This window comes from Lichenostomus cassidix, chromosome 2 (genome assembly GCF_008360975.1).
Source record: "Lichenostomus cassidix isolate B80296 chromosome 2, HeHo_3.0, whole genome shotgun sequence".
In the NCBI taxonomy this organism is placed as follows: Eukaryota; Metazoa; Chordata; class Aves; order Passeriformes; family Meliphagidae; genus Lichenostomus; species Lichenostomus cassidix.
Genome location: NC_139482.1, coordinates 2,087,709 through 2,103,414, shown reverse-complemented (window position 1 = coordinate 2,103,414; position 15,706 = coordinate 2,087,709). Strand labels below are relative to the sequence as shown.

Sequence of the window (15,706 nt, the reverse complement as noted above, 5' to 3'; positions counted from 1 at the left end):
TAGGGAATGACCAATTTTATCTCTTCTCATGCCTCTCCGTGCAGGGCTGAGAAGGGAATTTGGCAACATTCAGCCTCTCTGCCGTGCAATGGAAGGGGCTGGGTGAAATCTGCTTCCCTGGGCAGGTGTGCTTTTGAAAAGCAATTACTGGCAGGGAAGACCAAATCCTGCATTCCTCAGCGAAGGAATCCGGATGATGTCACCTCCTGCCCGGTGGCAGGAGCATTCCTGCCCTCGGCGGTTCCCTCCAGGCAGCCCCTGCTTTTCCTCCAAATATTTGTCTTGGCTGTTTTTTTGGAAGCTTCCCATTACAAGGGATAACAGCAGGATGGGCTCTCCTACTGGAAGGTTAGTCCCTGACCACCACGTTCGCAGGGCCATGGGTTAATAGAGGCTCACAAGTGTCAGCCAAAATTTTACTGCCAGTAGCAGAAGTAGGGGATTTGTTGGTTTTGTGTCTTTTGTTGTTTTTTTCTTCCTTTGGAATCTGTGTGGTTCGGTGCAGGCTGAAAGATACCAGAAATCTCTTAAAATAGAAGGTTCCCTGGTCCACTCAGCCTCTTTGAACCAAATTCCTTAAATTTTCCAGCATGAGTGCCTAGACTAGAGGCACGTAGATGAGCCTGTGATCCCGAGGCTTTCTCTCCCTCCTTTCCTATTAGGATACATCCAGTAGGACACATCTACTGAGGTGCCTAATGCCATCCAGGACCTTTCCTAAACAACTGGCCTGGAATAAAGTGCCCTTTTCCCTGGTAGGGGAGTCCCAGTAGAGGTTTCTAGGAAAATGGTTGCAGGGGTATGGAGCAACTGTGGGGTGGTGTGGAGGCAGGACCCTGTGCCATGGGTAAAAAGAGGATAAAACCTCCAGGACTGGTTTTAAGGCACTTGGGTGGGATTTCATTGCCTAAACTTAGGTGATCCAACCTCCTTGGAGCTGAGCTCAACATCTTACCCATGAGGGTGGGCAGGCCCTGGCACAGATTACCCAGAGAAGCTGTGGCTGCCCCTGGATCCCTGGAAGTGTCCAAAGCCAGGCTGAACAGGGCTTGGAGCAGCCTGGGATAGTGGAAGTTGTCCCTGCCCATGGCAGGGGTGGAACAACAAGGTCCCTTCCAGCCCAAACCATTCTGGGCTTTTATGACCTGCCTGACACCCAAGGACTGGACTGAGACTCATCTCAGTTTCCAGCTCTTCTCTCCACTCCTCTAAATGTCACCACCTGCTCTCAGAGCCAGGAGCACACCCTGCCCAAGATGTGGTGTCCCACTGCAACTCTTCCCTGTTATTTTACATTTTAAACAGCCCTTGAGAATTCCCATCCCACACCAATGTGCTGCCTGCACATCATGCATCACCCACTTCTCCTCAGCACTTGTGATGCTGGAGAAGGGAAGGTGAACACAACTGGAGGGGTCAGGAGCTGATTGCAAAAAATGGATAAACTCCTTCCCTGTGCTCCAAGATGACCAATGCTGGCCCCTGAAAAAGTTTCCTACTCTAAGACTAATTCCTCAGGGCTGATGAGTGAGGGATAATACAGTGGAAAATGAAGAGCAGGAGGGTGTTTTTTGTGAGAGGCCCGGGAGGTTTAATCACTGCAAATCCCACAGATGAGGATGGGATCTCACCAAGTCACTGATTTTACTAAAACCTGAGCTGGGACACTGAGATCCTCCAAAGACACAGGGAGAGGAGTGATGGGATGGAAGTGACCTGCATTTCCAACACCAGCACAAGGTATTGCCCCACATCTGAGTGTGATTTGCATTATAAAAACCCCACATTTCAGCAACAGCTTCTTTCCCCAAGCTGCAGCCTCTTGCATCTGCTGCTCATCTCGTCCTGTCAGCCTCTGAGCATGAACAGGAGCCTGAGGCACCACGATCTGTCCCTCTCAGTGCCAGATGTGACCTTCACCGGCAAAACGGCTCAACCTGGATGGATCCCACCCTGCCGGTGGATGAAATCATCTCTCCTTCCCCACGGGGACTGCAGGCTGCAGCAGCCCCTCGGAGCCAAAGCAGCAGCCAGGCATTTTGCAGCCCCAGCCCTAAATCAACCCCTCTCCAATTAGCGCACGACTTTCATCAGCGCTCTGTTGTTTTTCAGCTCCGGCGATGAAAGGCTTCAGCGAGTATTTCAAACCGTGCATAAACTCCAGCCTGCCAACATAAACACCATAAAAACACTCCCTATAAATCAGAGCTCGCCCTCACTAGAACTGTTCAGATTCTCTGGAATGGCTCAAGAAGTGCCGTGGGCTGCCGGGAGGCTGTGCAGCCACGAGATGCGGGAGGCAGGGAGACGAGAAGGGTGAAAGCTTTCGAGAAAGCAGCTGCCCGGAGCAGAGCTTCCTCCTCATCCTCCCAGCCCGGGATCTCCGGGAGAGCTCCGTTCATGGAGGGATAAATAAAGGAGCTCCACGCCCACACGTGTCCTGGCCAGCACAGGAAACCTCGCATGCGTTTGCCCTTAGACACAGAATTTCTTGCAGAAAGCTGCTCTGTTGAGCTGGCCACGTCCCTCTCTGCTGTCACAACCAGGAGTAAGGTTATCCCTCATATCGTCAGGAACCCCCACAGCTCATGCTGACCTTGAGGACGGGCACAGATCAAACCCCACATTTGCCACAGGAGTTTTCCCTGATCTCCAGGCAGAAACAGCCCCGGGAGCTGAGCCAGGGGGAGGTCTGGATTTGGAGGTAGCGACCAGCCCCAGCTCTGGTCATTTTGCCATGGTTCCCACCCACAGCAGGACCAGCACCAGGTCACTCCCCAGGCTGGGGCCAAAGGAGAGGGCACAGAAATCCTCCCAAAATCACGGCGGAACACAGTCCCTCTTCCCAGCCCGGTATGCCCGGCAGAGCTTTGCTCCCCAGCTCCTCACCTCTCCATCACTCCGGGATGCCGGGCAGCTCTCCATGCCCAAGCAGGGCTGTCTCATGCTCCACCAACCCCTCACTCTCCAGCAGCCTCCATGCTCTGCAAACCTCCGGCTCCATTCAAGCGGGCGCTGAAGCTAGGGCTGATCTCACCCGTGAGTGTCCCTGCGGCCCCGCGGCAGGGAAAATGCTTTGTGCGGGGATTCTGCAGCCCGAGAGCGACCACCTCCCACCGAGCCGAGCCAAGCATGCAACAAAGCCCCGCGAAAGGCAGCCTTGCTGGGGATGCCCTCGGAGAAGCGAGCTGCTCCTCCCGACAGCTGGATCGCTGCTCCTGCAGCTGGAGCATCCCAGGAGCCAGCAGCCCTCCCCGGAGCCCCGGCAGAACTAATGGGTTGTGGCAGCTGGGATGACCCTAAACACCTACTGAGACTCTGAGCTTTTTGCCCCTTCCACCAGCACAGGAGCCTGTCTGTAGCCTCCGGGGTTGAAGGCTGAACTCTTAATTCAAATTCAAATTGTAGGCAACAACTCTGGCCTGATGGCTTATCAGCTAAGCATGCATTTGAAACCAGCACAGAAACCGCTGAATCATCCCATGAAGGACTGTCACCTTGGAGGAGGCTTTGGGGGTCTCCAAAGACCACCAGGATCTACGGAGCATGCGTGGTGCACATGCTAATGATATTAATGACTTCCGAGAAATGATTTGTATAACCACTCCTATCCTGAAGAATGTAATTAATATTCATGATTTTACCTATAACTCTGTGTCTTTGGGGTACTGAGGTGTGTGTGTTTGGTGGAAATAATTCCCCACACATCCGGTGCACCGAATAAAGCAAATACCCACTTCTCTGACTTGGTCTCTGAAGTGTCTCTGAGCTCGATTGGGGCGAATCACTACCCCAAGCAGCTCGGGGTGTCCCTTACACAGCCTGTGGGCTCTGGGCACTGAGGTCAGCACAGGGTCCTGGCCCTGCTGGTCACTCCTCTCCTGGGGGATCCAACCACAACCCCAGGAGAAGCCACATTATCAGCTGAGGTTGTGTCTACAGGAGGGATTGCTTGCAACGCCTGTGGCATCTTTTCTCTCTCTCTCTCCTCCGCTCCTCTTCTCCAGCATTGCTTTTTATCATTAGCTTGATCTGTTTTGACTCGGAGCTCTGCAGAGCCGCGCTGGAGCCACGAGGTGCTGCCACACCGATCGCGAGGGGACAGCGAGCCGAGGGCTGCTCGGTGCTGCACAAAGCCCCGGGGCAGCTGGCAGGGCTCGCACAGGCCACCGGGTCACCACACACAGCCCGGGCCGGGCACAGAGACAGCGCCTGCTCTTGCATCATGGAGAGCAGCTCCTCCCCGGGGCTCTGAGAGGAGACACGGGCAGGGGGGAGGCAAGGGGAGCGCCTGGCCTGGAAAGGAAACGAGGACATTCATGCCTTGGCCAACCTGGTTAACTATTTCTGTCTGCGAGAGCAGAGGAAAGGGCTGGGCAGAGCCCTGAGCAAATCCATTGTCCCCAGCAGGAAAAAAAAAGAAAGGGATGATAAAAACGTGCCTGGAGGAATTTGGCTCGGGTTCACGTTTGAAGCGGCTTCAGGTTTCCGAAGCAAAGGCTTCCGGATGCACGGTGGGTGTTCTGCAGGGCTGGAAGCGCTGGGGAACATTTTTTGGGGTTGTGGGGTGGATTAACTCTGCCCTGAGCCGGAAAGGGAGACAGAGAAGGGACTGAAGCACCCGAAGATGCTGAAGGCTGGGCTGGGAGCGATGCCTCAGTGATGGCACGGTGGGGGGATGAGCCCCATTTCTGGGCTGTTTGCCCATGATTTGGCCCATTTACATCCCACTGGTGGCGCCAGTGGGGGCTCAGTGCCTCGCTGGCCCCCACCCTGTGTTTGAAAGGCACAAACACTTGCCCAGCTCTGGGCCAAGCCAGTTTAACAGGGTGTTAAAAAGGGTCAGAAATAACAAAGCAGAAACGCAGCCTCGGGAGGTGCCGAGATCCCTCAATCCTTGCTCTGCCGAAATGGACTTTATCTCTGAGGAAATGGGGATGCTGCTTGTAAATCCACTCAGAAAATAGGGTTTGGTGACCTCACTGCCGTCCTGGCTCCTGTGGAGCAGCTGGTGCCACCCTGTCACCCCCCTGGTGCTGACAAGTCCCAGCTGGTGGTGGCATCTCACAGAGTGGGGACAAGGCTGTTGAGTGTCATTAATGATCAGAGTGAGGGGACTGAGTTTGGGGTCAGACCCAGCTGGGGGGAGAAGAGCTGCTCTGTTGGGGATCCTCACAGGCATCTCAAAAACACACCAGGAAAGGACAAGATGCAGCCAGAAAAAATTCAACTGGATAGGAAATAAAAGTTTCCCTGACAAATACTGGCACAGGGAGCTGGTGGGATCTTCACTTCCTGAGGGACCTTCAGCCTCAGCTGTCCTGTGATTGCACAAGTCACCCTCAGATCCCCATCAGTGCCACCTTGCTCAGCATCTCCCACATTTCCACATCCACTGGTGGCCAGGAAAAGTTGGCATTCTCCCCAGGAGGGTGGAAAAGGAGCAAAAAAGAGCACAGAAGAGAGTGTGCAACTCTTAGAGGAGCATTTCTGACTTATAAAGTCACCTCATTCCTTGGGGACAGCTCAGAACACCTGAGGGTGGGATATGGGATGCTCAACTTCTGAGGATGCAGCCAGAGAGATAACAGGACAACCCACAGAGAGGCAGGGAGATAAATAAATTGCTCCAGCAGAGTTTAGAAGTGGAATAGCAATTTATCCTGATGCGCCTTAATTAATTTATAAGATGAGGCTCCTCCTTTTCTATCCATTTTCCCTGTCTTCTCCTGCTACAGCCCCAAGTTGCACTGATGACGTGCAGAAATCCCTCAAAAACTCCTTTATTTTCCCTTCTCCTGGCAGCAAGGAGCAGAAAGCACGTGGATTTTCATGGCTGGTCAGCACGATCTCCACAGGACAGACTGGGTCAAAGGGAGCTGTGCAGCCTTAAAATGACCCTTGGGATGCTTGGATGAACACTGAGTGGAAGAACTCCAACCAAGCCATAAATTACAGGAGAAGAGAGTTCTCCCCAGCACTGGGATCCTGCAGAAATATGGTGCACACTGAGCTCCACCTCCCATTGCTGGGGAAGGAGGAATTTCCTTATGACACACACCAAAAAAACCCTTCCTGGTATTTTGGTCTTGGACAAGACCCAAGGATTGTCTGGAAATCTCTCTCCCAGCTTGCAGGAAGAGCACAAGGTGCAGATTCCCCATCTGATTCATGTCCCTTTTCCCCATTCCCACAGGAAAAGTTGAGATTTCCTTCCTCTGACTTTCTAAGGAAGCTTTGGACACAGGTCAGGTTGCCCTGCTGTGGCATTCCCAGGAAATATGGGTGAAAGGAGAAGGTGCCTGTGGCCTCCTAAAATTTAAAGGATTCCATTTCCCTTTGGGGTATGGGAATGTTGGCTCACCTCCCACCAGGAGAGGCCACAGCTCTCTGCCATCAAGCACAGCTTAAATAAATTCACTCAGCCAAGCTGCTGGGCTTGGGATAAATGGGAATGACATTTTGGGATGAGAGATGGAGCCTCCAGCATGGGAGAGAGGAATGTTCTCCCAGGCCACCTCATGAACAGGAAGGGTCAGGAGGTCCTTCCAGCCCCTCTCTCCAGGAAATCCTTTGGACAAACCCTGGTTCCAACTAAATCTGAAGGTAAAAGGGGCATAACTCAGGGTCATCCATGAGCCACGGGGAAGATCTTAAGGATTCAAAAGGATGGGACAATTAAAAGCTATGGAAATGCAACAGCATCTCCACATGAGATCCAACTCAGCACCTTGAGGTGGGGATGGGGGATACCAGTTGGAAATCCCATTCCAGAGGAGCATCCTGGGTGTTTGGGAGCCAAAGGAGGAATGCTGGCCAAGAAGATGAGGAGGGGCAGGTTCAGCTCCCACTGGTGGTGATGCTGCCCAGCCATGGGCTCCCCCTGCCTCAGTTTCCCCAGCTGCACAGGAGAGAACACAGCCTTTGCAAGGTGTTTTGGATGTGAGGATGAGAAGTGTGCTCACAGCCTCAGATCTTATTTAAAAAACAAGCCTAAAGCACCTCACAGAGAAGATAAATTTATCAATGGTTCTTCTGTCCATGGATTAGAGATACCAGCTGCAATTCCTCAGTTTCTGCTGGGATTTGAGCTCCTGTGGGTACTGCTCTCCAGCTGTGCCTGACCTCAAAGCCCAGGTTGGGATGCAGGATGTGGGGATCTAAGCTGATGACCCCAAAGCAAGCAGGATGCAGATCCCAAAATTTGCAGAAAACTCAGGAATGTATCCCAGGACCAGCAGGAAAACTAGAACCTGGTTTTCCTCTCCCCAGCTCTGGTGGTTTGAGATAGGAGGAGGTTTGGGATAGGGACTGGCCAGGAGGTCCCAGAGCACAGAGGGGTTTCACAGAATCCCAGAAGGGACTGGGGTGGAAAGAACTTTAAGGATCATCTCATTCCACCCCCTTCCACCATCCCAGATTGCTCCAAGCACCATCCAGCCTGGCCTTGGACACCTCCAGGGATCTATGGGCAGCCACAGCTTCTCTGGGCACCCTGTGCCAGGAGCTCACCACCTTCACAGGGAATAATTTCTTCCTTTTTCCATGAGGGAAAACCTAAACCACTGCTGGTTTAATCCCAAACTCCCCAGAGATGGATTTGCACTGCCCTGCGTGCCAGGAGGATGATTTATGCCAGCAAAGTTTGCACAAACTGATGCCAAATAGGGATGTTGTGCCTCTTACCCCAGCAGGAAAGGCAACACACGAGCACTCAGTCTCAGCAAACAAATTTCCCACCCCAAATAACTAGGAAAGGGCAGAAAAAGGGAAGAGCAGGGTGGGAGCAAGGGGGGGTTGCAGCACAGGGAGAGGATCTGCAAAGCGCTGGGAACCAACCAAGCTAAAAACCCCCAGCAAAACACCAACACCAAGCGCAAGGAGAACGAAACAAAACAAATCCAAAAGTAACATACAGAGAAGCGTTGGGCTCTGTCCTTCCCCAAACTGTCCCATCCTGGCTGCTGTGGATCCCTGGATCCCTGCCTGGAGCCGCTCCCAGCGCCGCTGCTCTCCCTCCTTCCCGCCGCGCCAAAGCCGCGCTGTGACGTGGAGACGGGAAAGCTCCTCTGGATTTCACCCTGCACACCCAGCCTGCCCCGGGACTGCAAGGATTCCTGCAGCTCCCCTTCAGTTCTGGAATTTCCTTCTCAGCACACGTTAAAAACACCATAAAAAAAAGAGAGTGCGGGGAATAAATCCAGAGCCGAGCAGTGCTTATGGAAAAAAAATCAAATCGTGCAAATAGTGGAAGGGTTTAGGGCTAAAAATAGCAAAAAGAGCTCCTTGGAGCAGGAGAGGGAGGCGGGAAGCGGAGGTGCTGCAGCAGGATAAGAAGTGCTTCCTTCTTGTTTAGGATTTCTTTTCCTTTCCACTCCAAACTTGGTGGAAATTCAGCTGTAAACTCATCCTGTCCTTACAGTGAAACACTGCAGCACTGCCAAAAAACCTCTTTGCCCCCCCAAGTTCTTCTGTCCAAAGCAGTGCCTGTTGCTGAAATTTTATATTTTTAGTGTTTTATGTTGACCAGAGGCTCAAATCCCAGCCCCTCTTCATCCCTCTTCTCTCTCCAATAGTTTTGCAGGGCAGGGGGAACAGCTGGAAGCATCTCCCTGCTCTGTGGAGAACAGCTGGAAGGGAAAACAGCTGGAAGGGGACAGAGGGGACATTTTCCTCCTCCCCCAGCCCCTCCTGCTCTCTGCCAGAGGGATTTTTTTCCCCCGTGGCTGCAGAGGGGGATGTGTTGCCCCTCACCCAAACCACAAACAGGGATTAAATAACTGCCCCATCCAGAGGCCACAACCTTTGGCACGTCGTCATCTGTTCCTTCCCATTGCCAACTCGCATGATTTTATGGCTGATCTCACAAAAATTGATGTTTTCCTTAAAGGCCCCATGTTGTGAGGCAACATTTGGCTTCCAGGAGTCCAAATCAGTGAGGTTTTACTCGCTGCAATTAAAGAAAACCCCAAAACCTAAACAAATCTGGCATGAAGAAGGCCCTAAACCTTTAAAATCTGGTGGCTCTTCATCTCTTAAACCCACATGACCCTCAGCATGTCTTAAGCAGCTCCCACCATGTGAAACTCCTCAAAATAACTTGTTTTTCCGGGTTTTATGGGAGTTTTAGGAGATGTTCTTTCTCCTCAGCACAGCTGGGATGGGGCAGCCAAGTTTTCATCCTCTTGTTTAATTTCTCAAGTGGGTTTCTGCTCTCCAGCTGCTTTAGGGGAGGAACAAGCTGGGAACAGCCTGGCTGACCGTGCAGGGGGTATGTGTTCCCAGAAGGAGTTTTCCAGAGGAATTCAGCTCCTAGGAGGCTCCAGGGATGGAGGAGGAGGAGGAGGGAGGAGAGAGGCATCACCACAGCACTTGTTCCTGCAGCTGCTGCTGCCCTTGACAGCCACAAGCCCAAAGTTCAGCCCAAATCCTAGGATTTCAAGCAGATTTTGGGCAAGGAAGACACTCTCACCAGAAGGGAAACCCTTTTGTAATCACACAGCTTGAAAGCAACCTTAAATGTGCTCCTAAAAAAAATCTCAGCCCTGCTCTGTATCAGATGCAGAGCAAACTCTCAGTCAGGCTTGTCTAAAATAGTTCCCAGCAAAATCCTGCATCCAAATTTCAAGGGATTGTCCAGACCCCAAGGGGAGTTGGATTTCTGTACCTTAAGCATGTACTTAACACAAAACATCTTGCAGGCATTGAAAGAAATTATAATTTTGGTGGCTCTCAATGTTGACTTTATAGATTTGATATATAAAAATATATACTATCCATAATATATAAAATATATGAAATGCACAATATATGACAAGGATCAATGAAACACTGGCAGGCCCCCCTGCATGAGGAACAGAGCATCCTTTCGCTCCCAAATCCACAATCCCTCCCCATCAGTGCCACCCCCAGAGCCCCACCCTGCCCAGGAGGCCACGCCTGAGCCATACCTTTCCCAGCCAGGAAAAAAGGTGCCTGTGGAGCTGCGGATCTTCACCGCATAACCGGAGCCCTGGGTGGGAGAAGCCCTGCAGCAGCACCAGCACAGCCCTGCAACAAAGGCAAGGAGGAGGCGATTATTCCCGGGCATCTCTCTGCCAGGCACAATACGGCAGCGTTGCAGTGGCCCTGCTCAATGGCACTATTGTCCCCCCTGGAGTGGCAGCTCCTGCGGGTGGTGGCACAGGGAGAAGCTGCTGCTCCTCGGAGAGCTTCTCAAGGGTTGCACTGCTGGAGAGGAGCAGAGGTTTTGTTTGGGATCAAGGTTTTGGCTTGCTAACAGCACTGGGGTGAGGTTTGTCCAGGAGAAGGAGGAATAGGATTTTGGATGGAATAAATTGGGGGTACAAAGGGGGAGGGAGGATTGGGTTGAGAATGGGTGTTCACAGCTCGCTGATAAAACAGAAGGATGCTCCCAGGGGGGTTTTGTTGGGATCCTTGCTGGAGTTTGCATCTGGATGCTGCATCCAGGGGAGGAATACACTGAGATCTTCCAATCCCAGAACGGCTTGGGTTTGAAGGAATCATAAAGATCATCTAGTGCCACCACTTGCCATGGGCAGGGACACCTCCCACTAGCCCAGGTTGCTCCAAGCCCTGTCCAGCCTGGCCTTGCACACTGCCAGGGATGGAGCAGCCACAACTCTCTGGGGATTGGGCTGGAGAGAGCCTGGTCAGGGCTGGAGGATGGGATGCACAAGCTGGGTCTGATCAGGCTGGAGAAGAGCAGGGAGACTTCATTGATAAATACAACTATTACATGGGAAAGTGGAGGGAAAACAGAGCCAAAATATTCTCAGAGGCACCCAGGGCCCAGAGAAGAACATCTGTGTCAGCCAAGGTGATGGGAATGCACAAGGGGAGATCCTGCCTGCCTTTAGAAACACCAAGAGCTGCTGCAAGAAAACCAGGGACATTTCTTTCCTATAGGACAAGGGGGATCAGGTTGGATTTCAGCAGTAAAACCAGTAAACAGCCCAGAGATGCCACCACAGCAATGCTGTGGGGTGAAGCCTCAGCAGGCTGACCCCGAGGAGCAGCAGCATCTGTGTTTGGGAGGGCAGATGGGGCGAATAAAACACGATGTATTGAAAAAAAAAAAAAAAAAGGCAAATTAAAGATGGAAATGCTGCTGCGATGGAGCCAGGCTGCTCCTGGGGATGCTGGCAGGGGCAGGGAGGGCAGGCAGCACTTGGAGGAGGGAGCAGAGGGATGTTCCCAGGCCGGGATGACCGTGGGCGTTGGGCTCGCTGGGCTGCGCGGGTCAGGAGCTGCAATAACGAGCAATCGGATCCCAAATCGATGGAGCATGTGAGATCATCCTCCCCGCTCAGGGGGACAGTCTGACAGCCTCTCACCCCATCCACACCACTGCAGGGAGGGAGATTAGCCCACTGCTCTGGGCTGTGGCACCAATTTCCCTTCTCCACCTGAACTGGGGTGCTGTTTCCTCCCTCCAGTCCACACTCTCACATTCAAGAGGCATCATGAAATCATCACCATGTTCAAAGTGCAGCTCAAGCATCCTGCACTTCCAACTAGGAAAAATAAATCTCCCATTTTTTCTAAGCCTATACCCAGTATATCCAGGCCAGCACATTGCTGGTGTAACTGGGGGGACTGGAACATTGCTCTTGGCTTTTTGAGGAGTTTTTCCCATCACTTCCATGCTGACTTCACATTAGGGAGCCAGGCCATCCCTACAACTCGATGCCCACCATGTAGGCATTTGGTTTTTCATCAAAACTGGATACAAACAGGGACAGCAATCCCTGATCTTCAGGGAATATCTTCAAATTAATAGTGGGCTGATGACTTGGACACTGAGGGGGCACAGCTGTCCTGTCCTTCCCTGTGCCCATTGGATCCAGCTCCCAGGGCTCTTATTCCCACATGCCATCAATAAAATAATCCCTTTTATGTGGAAGTTGAGGAATATATATCTATATTTGCCCAGCTCCACCCGGATACAGGAATTTTGCCTTTTCTGCCTCCCTTCTTTTTATCCCTTCCTCGCATCTCCGGAGATGGGGTATGTAAAATCTGAAAAAAACATCCTGTTCTTCCTCCTTTTTGTGTCCTGACAGGGAGGAATCAGGCGTCAGGAGGGGGATGCACCCCCGATCCCACAAGCATCCGGTTGTTCCGGTGGCTGTACCAGTTGCCACGGCACAATGGGAATTGCAGATGGCTTCTGGTTATTGACAGGGCTGGAGTCACGGCCGGGACAAGCAGAGTCACTGCTGCTGCTGCTGGAAAAGTTAGCCTGTGCTGGATTGCCAGGTTGTGGAGGCTGGGAGAGGGGCTGAGCTGGGTGAAGGGGAGCAGGGTGGGGATGCCAGGCTGTGCGTGCCATCCCAGCCACGGCCGGCTGCGATTATGGATCGGCGTCCCGCGCTCTCCAGGGATGACACAGTTGCACATCCAGTCGATGTGCCTGACCCAAATACAGCACCCAGCAAGGCACTGCCTGGCCCCTGAGCCACTGTGGAGCTGGTGGGGATGGCAGAACGAGCACCCCGGAGCATCCAGAGCCAGGGGATGCTTGACAGCAAATTCCATCCTCCTACTCAACTTCCTTTCCAGCAGCAGCAGCACAGTCAGAGGAAAGCCCTGGAGTAGCAATGCTTTGACCAAGGGATGCTGGCATGGATCTGTCTGAGTCCCACCTGGAGCAGTTATCCCAGGGAGGGTTGTGTAACCTACCTGTGGTCAGTGTTGGTGGTGCTGGTCAGTGTCTCAGCGTGAGGTGGCAGCAGCTGGAGCGTGGTGGTCACTTCTCTGTCCTGTGGGAGAGCACAAGGAACATCAGGATACCCAGGCATGGATCACATCACCCATCCCAGCTGCAACCTCCTGGAAAAAAGCCCAATATGGCTCTGAGGAAATCCATTCCAAGCCCACCTCCCTCTGCTCCCACAGGTTCTGGTGCTCTTTATCCACTTTGGAGCAAAGTCATCTGGGAGATGCCAGAGGTTTTTGCACCTTGGTGGATTGGGGAATACAGGCAGGTAGCTCCACTCTGGAGGGATGAAGATGAAACCCTGAATTCCCTGCTCTCATCTCCTGTTTGAAGCCATCCAAGCTGCTGGAGGATTTCCTAGAAGATGTTTCCATCATATTGGAGAGAGCAGGAAAAAAACTGTCTTTGCCAAAAAAGGTGGGAATTAGTGGCCTCCCCCACTGAGAGCTGAACACTCTCTCCAGCAGATCCCACAAGTTTTTCCTCCTAGGATAAGCACTTCTGACAGCACTCAGGACAACCATGACACACCCTCACCAGAACATCCCATCACACTTCCATACCTGGGATGCTCAATCCCAGCGCTGCCGTGGGAAACACGCGTGGAGCAGGCTGAACACTGATGGACAAGCAGGAAAATCAGGGTTATTCCTACTCCTTTTTCCCCTTGTTGCTCATTTTCTACGCCGGCTGCCCAATTATTTCCCAGGCCGGCTCTGCCCCGCGGTGCCTTTCTGCAGTGGCATGGAAGGAAGCCTGAAAATCAGAGCTGCCTCCAACAGCACTGAGATATCAAGGAAAACCACGGCAAGGACAAGTCTCTGGACCGTGGGCTCATCAGGATGGGGGCAAATGGGCTTTGGGCTAATTTTGGCTGCTTCAAGCTATCCTGGAGTGTGGCTCCAGCTTTTTTGTGGGATGATTTGGGCTTTGGGGGCTGCCTGCCCTCCTGCATCCCTGCACAGCATCCTTCCCAGGCAGGATGTCAGTGCTGCTGGGTCAGAGCAGAGGTGACCTCTGTGTCCAAACCCCACATTCGCTCCTTTAAGGAGTATTTCTATGGCCAAAGAGCTTGGATAGGCAGGAAGATTGGAAAATGGGGGGAAAATAATCAGCTCCTGCCCCAAAAGCAGCATGTCAGCCTGGATTCAAGAAAAAACAATGCGATGACTGCAAAGCAATAGCTTTGAAGCAAAAGTGCTACAGGGGGTTGTTATTTTTTGGCATCGGCTCCAAAATATCCTCAGCCTCAGACAGGAGAGCTCCCAGGGCAGGTTTTATCCCAGCTTTTACCATCCCCTACACTCCTCTTCCTCTGCCAGCACCCTTCTCCTGCAGGGATGTAGGTGCTGCCACGTTTCCCAAAGCATCTCAGCTGAAAAAAGCTGAAGTCTGTCCAAATTCATCGCAGTCTGATGGAGCAGTGCATGTATAGTTATATAAAATCCCTACTTCTGACATTTCTAGAAGCAACCCAAGAGCAGGCCTGCTCCTTCACTCAGTGTATCCCAAGATGGGAACAGCATCTTTCTGCCTGGAAGACCTAGGTGGGAAAAAGGGTCCTCCAGGAGGAACATCTTAAATGACAGGAAAGCCCTGGGCTGGAAGGCTCCTGTATATTCATTTTCCCACTCTGATCCCTTGATCTCAGCCCCACACTGAGGAGGAGAGGCTTCCCCACCAGTTTGCAGTTGTGGAGAAGCCAGGATTTGACACCTGCAATGCTCAGCACAGTGCTTGCCTGCCCCAGGGATGTGAGAATGGAATACCCCAGTGAGCCAGTGCCAAACCCACAGATCCAGAAAGGTATTTATGGCTGCAAATGCAATTAACAAAACACACATCCCATTTTTCAGGGTGCAGGAATTAAACTCACTTCAACAAGTGCCTTCACCCACCCACTTTTGGGATTTGATGCTCAGCACGCCCCTCCAAAACACCACACCTGGCGAGGGGCACTGCTGCCAGCACCCAAAATGACTCCCTGGAGATGCTCCACAGCTGTGTCACCTGCCTGGGGACCAGGCCAGCTCCGCCACCCGCTCCCTCCGCTTCCATCGCCATCCCGACGGCCATCCCGTCACCTCGCGTTAGCGCCGGCATTCCAGGCGCTCTCCATCTGCTCCACCACCCACAGCAGCTAAAGCAGGTCACCCCACCACCGTGGGGTATTTTGGACTCCCCTCTCCCTCCCCTTCACCAGGGAAAGGGGACACAACTGACCCAAAGGCTTTGTTTTTCCCATTTCCCAGCGCTGCCAGGCGGCTGGAGCATCATGCCCGTTGTGGGTGTCACTCACCTCTCCCGCAGGGATGTGCCGAGGCCGGGCTGGGCGTGGTGACAGGAGGGATCCGCAGGGAGCCGCTGGGCACTTCCATCTGGTGACAATCCCAGGTGCCACGCGGTGGCCGCAGAGCCCCGGACTGAGGCGGGCGCCGTGTCCTGCACCTCTTGCTCTGCCGCTCCGTGACTCCGGCGCGTTCCCTCAGCCGTTCCTGCCATCTAGAGGGGACCTTTTCCCACTGCAAACGTGTCCCTCGAACTGTGACAAAATCCCACGATTCCGAGGGAAAAATCATCACTGCCCATCGCTTGATGGCGCAGGAAGAGCCTGGACACCACTGTGAATCCACACGGGATTTTCCTGCTTAACAAATTCCAGAACCAAGCAACGGGAAACACAGGGCAACAGGAAGGAATTATTTTCTAGGAAATCTAGGAAAGATGTGTCAAACCAGTCCAAGGGAGGTAAATGATCAAAATAATTGTCAAAGCATGTTTGTGAATGTGAAGTACTAAAAGGGTGGCCAAAGGTAGGGTTTCTGCTTGTTCTCTCCATAAAGTGGAGGATGGGGGCTTGGAGATGACCTGGATAAGAGGTACTGCAGAGCAGCTGGAAAAACACTTTTCATAGTGTGAGAAACCAACCCAAGGACCCTCAGGATATAACCTGCTGAAGGGATG

The 15,706-nt window shown here is 52.6% G+C and overlaps 1 protein-coding gene across 3 annotated transcripts in view; it reads right to left on the bottom strand.

Moving 5' to 3' along the window:
* Positions 1-15,571, bottom strand: part of GJC2 (gap junction protein gamma 2) — a 48,776-nt gene extending 33,205 nt beyond the window's left edge. Inside the window, exons 1-3 of one of the 3 annotated variants that reach the window (XM_085050096.1) lie at positions 15,042-15,571; positions 12,706-12,785; positions 9,951-10,050 (exon numbers count right to left, since the gene is read on the bottom strand). The gene's annotated coding sequence lies outside the window, so the exon portion shown is untranslated. Of the gene's footprint in view, positions 1-3,791; positions 4,235-7,916; positions 8,385-9,950; positions 10,051-12,705; positions 12,786-15,041 lie in introns of those variants that run through there. The other 2 variants (XM_085050093.1, XM_085050098.1) reach the window with 2 other exon arrangements.
* Positions 15,572-15,706: the final 135 nt, after the last annotated feature.